Source organism: Dreissena polymorpha, chromosome 3 (assembly GCF_020536995.1).
Source record: "Dreissena polymorpha isolate Duluth1 chromosome 3, UMN_Dpol_1.0, whole genome shotgun sequence".
Lineage (NCBI taxonomy): Eukaryota > Metazoa > Mollusca > Bivalvia > Myida > Dreissenidae > Dreissena > Dreissena polymorpha.
The window spans coordinates 31340474-31351366 of record NC_068357.1 but is presented as its reverse complement, the minus strand read 5'-3'; the positions used below and the strand labels follow the sequence as shown (position 1 = coordinate 31351366).

The 10893-nt window shown below is 34.1% G+C and overlaps 1 long non-coding RNA gene across 1 annotated transcript; it reads left to right on the top strand.

Annotated features, from left to right (window-relative positions):
* The first annotated feature begins 1515 nt into the window (after nt 1-1515).
* On the top strand, nt 1516-10236 carry LOC127873540 (uncharacterized). Its single transcript, XR_008046227.1, has 2 exons — nt 1516-1873; nt 3358-10236. It is a non-coding gene; the product is annotated as an uncharacterized LOC127873540 (long non-coding RNA).
* The last annotated feature ends 657 nt before the right edge of the window (nt 10237-10893 follow it).

Below are 10893 nucleotides of genomic sequence, written 5' to 3'. Positions count from 1 at the left end.
ACATTCGTATTTTCGTAAAATAAAATACAAGTGTTTGTTAACATTAATCATTTAGAGACTTGTATTGCATTATTTTGTACATTACACATATGCGTGTACTTGTTCATATTAGTAATTAGCTCGTGACAAATACTTGTTCTGGTTTATGCAGTTACATAAAGATGATAACGTTATATGATGAAGGGTGATGCGCATGTTTTACTTGATATTGTTGAAAATATAACGTACACGTATAACTGTATCGTTATTTATTGTCATAACTGTGTAAGTGTTTGATATATTATGATGTCAATTTATGTGTGTAATGACATATTCCCGTTTCACAATTTAAAAATAATTACATATGTGTAAATTGAGAGCTTTCTGCCTACTTTTTTGAACTGGTAATTTAATGATTTGTAAATGAACATTGTGAACATGAATGATTAACATTGATGGCGTTTTATGTAACAATATATACAATTTTGGCTAATGGCTGTGTTTGTTCCGGTTTTCTAACGTTTCATATCATCCAAGAAAGTAAACCAATAATAAGAACATCCAACAGTATTTCAGCAACGTTTTACTCGATATGTTGAATAGTCCTGGGAATAGCTTCGACAACATACAGTTACATTGAAAAAAGTTAAATGACAACAGTATCAGTCCCATGGAAGATCATTTTCAAACAGGCGATCAATATACACAACTTGGAATCCACAAAATTAAGCAAATAGTAACACACATATTGTATTTGGCATACACTTTTTATACGCAATAATCACAGACTCAGTTACCGGTCTTAAATACGTGTTGAAAAATACATTAATGTGTAACTACGCTTAAATTTAACAACTTTTATATCAAATGAATTGCTATAACAAAAAATATAACGAATGCAACACTATGTGTATGGGCTATATTTACAATAATCCTAATAACTATGTGATGAAATAATTACCTTAACAGAGCATGGTTTTAAATTATTAAAGTTTGTACTGGATTTAAATCCGCAACATATTGAGACTAAATTATTTTCGATCATAACACAATTTAATCCGATGAAAATTGAATAACTAGAATAAACAAAGGAATCAAGCATATTGTTGTTTTAACATCGCAAAGTAGATAACTGTCGATTCTTTGATGACTAGGAAGCAACACTATTCAATGCATATAAGGTATATTGATATTCAACGGATACTTTGTACAGACTTTGATGACATTATGATTTTGGACTGGTTCAAGGTATTAAATGAAGATTGGGAATTAATCATGGAAGTTATAAAATATATGTCATAAGACAATATTTTTGCCAGTACTATAACGTTAACATGTATATATACCACTTATACAATATTATGATATATTTATTCTGATACTATAAATGTGGCTATCGGCGCGGATTGGTAGGATAAAGGTTTTAGTTTTCATTGTAGCATACAACCATAATACACGTTTATCAATGTATTGATTGTGTAGCCTAATCAAGACGTGACTGGCCTAAAACGAGTTTACTGATTACTTCGTGTTTAAGTTAGGCGTTGTTGCATATATTTATCGGTTAGTTAGGTGGACAAAATAAGCGGATCTCTATTATACTAAAATCAGCTTGACACAAACAAAACACTTGTAGATAGAAATGCATCTAACTCAGCATTTTTGCAGTTGTGTATGCAATTAAAAACCCGTGACTTTTTAAACAGCTACAATTGCATCTAAACTTTTGCCTGAAATGTTCTATGTAAAATCGAAACAGGGAGTTTCGTTAAGACTTCAATGACAGCAGATCGTCCATAAAAGAGATGATTTTTATGGTTGACACTTTAACATCTGTATGCAGTGGAAGAAGCGCGGTTAGCATGTGATGAAAGGTACCTGGATACGGTACATGGTAAGTAGATCTTTATAATTTAGATTAAAATGTTCCTTTCAAAGTCGGTTTCTCCACTTGCACGTTATTAAAGCAACAACTCCCTCTTCACTTGTCTCACATTTTAGAATGATTTAGAACTTCAGACGCAATACTGTGTCTAGTTGTGCTTGTGTCATCACCATCATCATCATCATCATCATCATCATCATCATCATCATCATCATCATCATCATCATCATCATCATCATCATCATCATCATCATCATCATCATCATCATCATCATCATCATCATCATCATCATCACCATTATCATCATCATCATCATCATCATCCTCATCATCATCAACATTATCATCATCATCATCATCACCACCATCATCATCATCATCATCATCATCATAATCATCATCAACATCATCACTATCATCACCATTATCACCATACTCGTCGTCATCGTCGTCGTCGGAGTCGTCGTCGCCACCGTCGTCACCGTCGTCGTCGTCGTCGTCGTCGACACCGTCGTCACCGTCGTCACCGTCGTCTCCGTTACCGTCGTCACCGACAACACCGACACAACCGAAAAAACTGACAACACCGACGTCACCGTCGTCACCGACGTCACCGTCGTCACCGTCTTAACCGTCATCACCGTCGTCATCATTATCGTCATCATCATCATCATCACCGTCATCACCGTTATCATCATCATCATCATCATCATCATAATCATCATCATCATCATCATCATCACCATCATCATCATCATCATCATCATCATCATCATCATCATCATCATCATCATCATCATCATCATCATCATCATCAACATCATCATCATTAACATCATCAACATCATAAACATCTTCATCATCATCATCATCATCATCATCAACATCATCAACATCATCATCATCAACATCATCAACATCAACATCATCAACATCATCAACATCATCACCATGATAAATTTTTCTTCTAGAGTGGTTAAAAGGTTTATTATATATCATACAATATAAATATATTATTATTTAGATTGTGACCTTCTTTTCGAATTTGTCGTAGGTATTGTATAGATAATATTTTCAACAAGATTTGGTCGTAAATGGGGCATTAAGAGTGTTAACGAAGTTTTTCTAAGATTATACCAGATGACTTAAACTTATATCTTAAAATCCACACTACATTAATATTAATTGCCATCTTTAAAGACCAATGAACAATGGAGTATTGTTTAAAGAAAAACAATCTAAAAAAAACTAGATCGTTAAACCATTCAAAAAGGCTCTGAGCTCCCATCTACACCAATCACGCACTTCAATAGGACTTTTATACCCTTGAGTATAAATATCTGTATGATTTGCCATTTAGCTGCCATGTTTAGGCACACATAGTACACGTTGTTATCTTCAGATTATTTAGTAAGCATCGCAACACATATGATAGCATAATCTTCAAATATTTAAAAATATTTTTAGATGAGACTGTTTTACTTTTGTTTCAGAATCTGTTCGCCATTTTGCATGAACAAAGAGGGACTCAAAAATAACTACCATATTCGTCAAATAAATACGACCATATACCAATGGAGAGAGAAGATGTGAAACGATATTCTACAGATCTAGCGCAGGTAGTGGACGCTTTTGGAGTGAATGAACAAATTATATCTCTGAGACGCCACTTTTTTGCTCTCAATGATATATATAAAGCTTTCTCTTTTGAAAAAAAAGGGTTTAATATTCTCTACTTTTGGTAGTCAAAGCGAGGGTTCTACAACCACTGGCATGAGGCCAGACTACGACCATCTTTGCTATTATAAAGTAAAAGTCGACTGTCTACACGTTGAGGATTTTCAGGATTCAAAATATAATTACTTTGCTGTAAAAGAAGAACCAATGTGATTACCGCAATGCTGCTGCCTACAAGCCATTGGACGATTAGAGAACAAGACATTTTGTATTGCGTATGGGGAATTTTTATCTGAAACAGAAATAAATCAAAATACGTTTACATTTGATCGAAATGGTCGAGTCTGGTTAAATTCCATGTTTCTTTTAAACAGTGTTTTACAAATTGAGCAAGCCAGTGGGTTTATAGGAGTGCGACATGGACCTGCATTCACTATTGATGATGTAGACTACGTTTTTGCAGTACGCTGTCCTATTCTGCCGGATAGTTGTAGGGTTTTGTTTACAGACCACGACCAGGCCACTGGCCCACACAAGAAACGCTTGCAAAGGCAAATCAATGCGAAGTGTATATGGTACATCCCGGATATCTGGGGCATACCTATGGTTACGATCATGAACGTCGAGTTAGCTTCATTAAAATACAATACCAACATAACTTTGTTGATTCGCAGTACAGCTGAAGGCCTACGTAATAACAAAAATGATTCGAAAAGAGTTTCTTCATCCTCTAGTTGATGAACGCTTGAGTGCCTTTCACATGAAAACGGCTCTTTTGTTTACGGTTGAGCAATTTCCAGAGGACATATGGAGAGATGACAATCTCGTGCAGTGTGTAATATACTGTCTGAACACACTTAAACGCTTTCTAAAAACCGGCTACTGCCCACATTCCTCCATCGACTCTGTCAATTTGTTCGCAGGAAAACCGAATGTGAATGTAGTCAACATTGTGAAACACAAAGTTACAGATATGATAAACTCGGGCTTGAGTTGTCTTCTAACGTTAAACATGGATTACGTAGGAAAGAGATTAGAATTTAACCGTCACAAGATACCTGGTTTAGAAATTCAATTTGAAACCATCAGAAAAATGATGACAGGGTTGCTTAATTCACACATCTTCGCGGATGTCGGAAACTAAAAAGATTGGCTTTGGCTGTTTATTCAGCCTTGACAATGGGGCACATATATAAAACTGAGCTTGGATTTATTTTTTCACAGCCTGTGTAGCAGAATAGCATCACATGAAGCATCCGAATGTATCGCCAATGGTACAGAAGTGACTAGTGGCATTATCAACACGTACGAAACATCTCTTAGATCACAAAATCCCTTGAACTGTTTAAGGTATGCCTCAATGCTAGTTTGCACACATCAGTTTGAACAAGGGGTCATAGAACTGAATATAATCGCACATGCAGTATCACAAAAGCTGTTAGAAGAACCTTCTTTTCTCAAACACTGCATCAATGTCAAACCTACGTCATATGCTTGGCACAAATGGTGGACACCGACATTAATACTGATATCTAATGCAGCGAAAATTTGGCCTCCTCTCGTTTGTGTAATAGGAGAAATAACATGTGTGCCAAACCATCTTATTTACGAAAAGTTCAGAACCATCACAGCGGATGAAATAAAAGGTTTCGATGTTAGAGTTATTTGTCAAAAGAATAGTACCGTATTTGTATCCGAAGTCGAACCATTATTCTATTATTTGCAATACCTATCAAACAAGAATGGATTGAATAAGCGACACGCATTAGACAATCTTTTAGACTACTGCGAGATTGAGCTAAAGCTTCGAGTGTTTCATCACTTAGAAAAGAACTAAAGCATCGAGTGTGTCATCACTTAGAAACAGCACTAAACATGTTAGGTCATGTCCATGAATCAGAAAGCAATTTAACAGATGCATGGATAATATACAGAAAATCAGTATCAATTAAACAACGCTACAATGCAGCTTATTGGCATCTTTTTCGATTATTGTGTATAGTAAAATTTAATGAGATACCGGGAAAACTGCAAACAAACGTAGTTCAGCTTTGAATTAAATAATAAATAATATCATTTTGCGTCAAGCAGTTTGTACTAGAAACGCATAGTCTAAAATATCTAATTAAAAACAATAGTTTGTACACTAAATCGAGTGATGAAGAAAACTTTGTACGGAATATACGCATTATGTTGTAAGGTCACCTTAGCACAACTTGTTCATGTTGGGCTTTTGTCATCGCCTTGAGTCCGTCGTTTGCCGTGCGCCGCCCGTTGTCCGTGCTCATTATTTACATTGTTTACACTCTAGAGGCAACATTAATTTCCAATCTTCATGAAATTCGATCAAAACAGGTTCCATAATTACATATCTGCCTTGGTCTCAACTGGGTTATGTTACTCATGTAAGATGAAAAGCTATGCCACAATGTCGAATTAGAGAAAAAGCTTGTTAACTATCTAAATTCACATTTCATTTATTATCCTATCTGCATGGATCATAGTTCGGATATGTGTTCTAATAGTACATCGACCGAGTCTATGATGGTACAGAAAACCAGTAACAATAACGCCGCGCTACAATGTAGCTTATTGGCATCTGTTTCGGTTATTCGGACAAGTTGTGTATTGTACGTTTTAAGCGAAAACATGCTTAAACGTGTAGTTCTGATTTGTGTTATATTATATCATTTTGTGTCGAAATGGTATTTAGAACAAACCCTCCCATTATAAATATAAAAATAAATACACGTTTTAGCATAAATTGTACACTAAATCGAATGATGAAGAAACAAATATTTAAATTATAAGCTCATGTTGTCATGTTGAGATTTTGTGATCGCCTTTGGTCCGTTATTCGTCGCCCGTCATCCGTCATCAACACTTGCCTTGTTTACATTACAAAGTCCACATTTATAGGCTTATCTTCACAATACTTGGTCAGAAAAGTTCAATCAATTATATCTTTACTGAGTGCGAAACTGGGTACCGAGAGATCTAAAACTGTTTTACTTGGTCAAATTAAAGAAAAAGCTTGTTAACAGTTTAGAAGTAACATGTTTGTTCAATAGTATAACACTTGCTCAGAAAATTAGCTTCAAGAGTATCTCACACAGCATTTCATTAATAACATATTTTAAATGTTGTTAAATTTTAATGTATGTATGTGTTGTTGTATTATGTTATGTTGCTCATTATCGAAATAAATCTATCTATAAATCTATCTATCTATCTCGGCCAGGTTCGAAAATGTTCTGGTCCATTAAACAACATGGTAGCTCGGCAGTGGGCAGTTTTCCTTATGGTGTAACATGTGTGCACTCTGGAAATCCCAAAATTAGGCCGAATTAGAAAACGATAACCGTCTGTTGAAAAACATGGTCGCCAGGTGGCGAGCAGTTTGTCTTATATTGCTCTATTTAAATCCTGTTAACACTCTAGAAGTAACAGCCATAATGAAATTGCCAAGAACATTTGTTATTATGATATATTTGCGAAGATTAACAGTTGAAAAAATCATGGCCGCCAGTGGGTGTGGCAGTTTTCTTCATATTGCTAAAGTCAAACATTGTGAATACTTTAGAAGTCACAATGTAGGACCGATCTGTATAAAACTTGCTCAGATCATTTTCTAATGATATGCTGGTCGAGTTTAAACATAGTTCCAGTCCGTTGAGTAAGAGGGAGCGACCGACAACAACAAGCACGTGTTTAATCATCTAAATACACTAACATTAATGTTATCGAAAGTCAGATAATACATTTATTTTTAGCAAAAAAGTACTTAACAAATGTTTCTAACTTGTATTATGTTTGACCTCCAATCATGAATACATGGCTTGTCAGGAATCCAATCTTATTTGTTTTAGGCATTGTAGCATCATACGTAGAACAATAAACATCTCGTAGCCAATAGTGTTGTGATATTTTTAGATCAGCGTCATTATACATATATTGACTCCCTGATACATTGCTGCATACTGAACTATGTTTGGACAATATGCTGATTCTAGTGCTTGTAATATAGCAAGAATATAATATGAGGCCACATTTTTTCTCATCTTGAACTTGAATTTTTTTTTCAGAATAAACATGTAAAGATTCTTAAAAAACTAATTATTCTTTAGATGGATCTCATGTTATTGGTTTCAAGTAAGAGGTTTCAGATTATACATATTCAGCGTCATTTTATTCTTGCAATAACGTTTGCCTTTGTTTTAAAATAAGATTTCTAATATAAAAGTATTAGTAATAAACTAGGTTCGTTGTCCTTAACAGATGGCCAGTATTTGTATGGAGTGTATAAACATGTAAAGGTCATTTGTGTTTGTTCATTTTCTGAAAACTTGTAAAGTAAAATTTTGATTACAAAATCATTTTTTACAAAAATATGATGTTTATCATGCCTGGTATATGTTAATAAGGGCTTGTGGTTATTATTGGTGAATTTTATTTTCACACCAGTAACAAAAACTATGCCATTTTTACAAGCAAGTATTTATATGTATTTTAATAATATGTATGGTGTGTTGACAAATATGGCTGCAAGGAAGGTTGTATGGGCTGGAAAGTTTTCGTTTATGGCTAAATTAAAACTTTGTGAACACTCTAGCAGTCACATTGTTTGTCCCATCTTCATGAAACTTGCTCAGCACAAATTTTCGAATTATATATTGAATGAAAGCGGAAATGTTTTGGTCCATTGAAACACATAGCAACCAGGAATGGGTCAGTTTTCCATGGCGGAACCCATGTTTACACAATACATGTTAAACTGTTTGCCCAATCAGCATTAAGCTTGATCAGAACATCAATTTTGTTCTAATGATACCTAAACCGAGTTTTTTAATGGTTTTGAGTAGAAATCAAATTCAGAAGCCACAGCTACTGCAAAAGCAAAAACTTAGGAAATGCAGCTAAAAACAATGCAGTTTCTTATGGCCTCAGGCAAGCGACCTAAGACATTTGGTCCTCTTGTCCATTTAGTATGCTTATATTTGTTTTTTCGTATTAATAAATATACGGTTTTGTTAACTTTATAACTGTTGTTGACTGTATGCTTATGCTTATCTTTATGAGATTAGGTATATATATTTCTACTAAAAATCTCCGAATATTTAGTTGTTTGCATTAGGTGTTATTTGACGTTTAGCATTATCGTGTATTTTATTCTCATATTTATAGCAAAATGGCCTATTCATGTTCGTTTCATCATTTCGCAATGGTATGGACCAATGCAATTTCTGTAAAAAAAAGATTGATCGTACATAAAACTGCTTATTGGCATTTTAGGCCTTATTCAAATTTTAAATGTTCATACTCGCGGCTTCTCCTTAGGTTAGAGGTCAAGATAAAGTAATAACCTGTCGAAGCTCATCGTCTGTGTCAAAGCGGTATACATTTTAATTTCTTATTAATTATTTTAGCGATCGCTCTTTTTGAATTAGTTCTCCTCGGCTCAAGAAAGGAAGCCGCAATAGTAAACTAAATACTAAGGCTTAATCAACGACAAATGCATGCATGTAAATTCTTTCTAAACTTTGCAGTTCAATTGTGTATCATTGTTTATTAGCGTTGTATTATAGTTCACGTTTATGCTTAGCTTGAGTCAAATAATGGTTCTTTTTGATGCAGTTGAATTAATTTGATTTGCATAACTTAAATATTATGTGAATAGTTATGCAGAAAATGCAATTATTACATGATAGAACAGTTATACGCATATTTTAAAGTTAAACTTTATCATTATTAATTGTATTCATGCGTCCCTTGTGATATGTTGAAATGTGGAATATGTGTGAAATGACCAATGTCCGTTTGTGTTAACAATAACTAGAGACTGTCGTGTGTGCGCTGGATAGCTTGCTGTTGAAGTTTGTGAATGTGTTATTAATGAAATTGGTGTAGGAAACAAATTGATATGTGTTATGTGTTTTTGAACGTTGATAGCGTTTTGCTTATGTATATAAATACTTACGAATACCTTAATATGTTTCATAAGAGGTGTTCACATGGTTCTTGGGCACGGCCTCCACAATACTTATCATATTTTGGCACGTAATTTGACACAATAAACTCCGCCCGCTTCTGTGTTTCTCATAATATTTGTTTCCCTGATTATCAAAAATTATCTTGCCATCCCGTTGTACTAAAATCCCTGTAGCAGTCAGAAAAACCGTAACACAAACGATAGTATTATGTTATTTTGTTACGTGCACAAATATGAAAATCATTGTGAAGGCCGCGCCCAACAAAGCGTGACAACTTCTTATAAAACATAAGGAATTCGTTATCATTTCTATTCATAACTGTATCATGTTAGTTGTATTTAACTTTGAATCATTTCTAATTGACACTTGCCCCTAACAGGGCCACAAATAGTTCACGTAATGGATGGATTTACCTTTGAAAAGGGTATTTAACTTCTTCGCATAATGTTTATTGTTGAAAAACATATCGTTTGATTTTGTGTTTCTTGTACTTGGTTTGTAATTCATTTTCGATAAAACGTGTTTGTATGTTATGAATTTTCGTTTTGATATTAAATACTTTTTAATTTGATGTTTATTTTCTTGAGATGCATGCAAAAATCTGACTGTTTAAGATTTGTATTACAAATTCATTCCGTTGGTATTTACTTAAGATGTTTGTTCCTGATAAACAACTAAATTTAATAAAACTGATTGTAAGGTAAACCTACTAAATATTGTCCTTCTTTAAAAAGAATTGCGTTTTAAACTTTTACATGAATTTTAATTGTACAAATTTATGTCGAGCAAATTACTAGAAACGATGTTAATTGTCATCTTGGTACGCACTGGTGCAATGCCACTGACACAGTCGTAATTGAACGACGTTAACTTAAATACGAGCTTCTTCTCTAACCATTGTCACCTGGGAACACGCACTGAATAATGCAACCTTGCTTAAAGGTGTATTGAACACGATGTCGAAATATTTCGGGGTATTGATTGGTGCATTCAGTTGATTTTTACAATAGTGCCTTGCTTCACCGTAGTACTACACATTCAACTCGAGGCATCGATATAAGTTTTATAAATGTTGAAGTAGCGGGACCTGTTTTGTGTTCAAACTGTTTAGCCAGTCATTTTCTTATTCGGATAACGATATTCTAACACCTAAGAAGCGGATCCGTTTCAAAATCAGCAAAGAAAAGTGTATATATGGTCTTTTGCTTTACCAGTACCAATTGCGTTCTGTTTAATATCTGTTTTGTGTGTTTCAAACATACGATACATATATGTGTAGGAATTGTATTTCATGCAACAAATTTTCGCAAGAAAATACCTTTACGTTTATTTAAATTAAAATCATTCTTACCTAATAAAAAC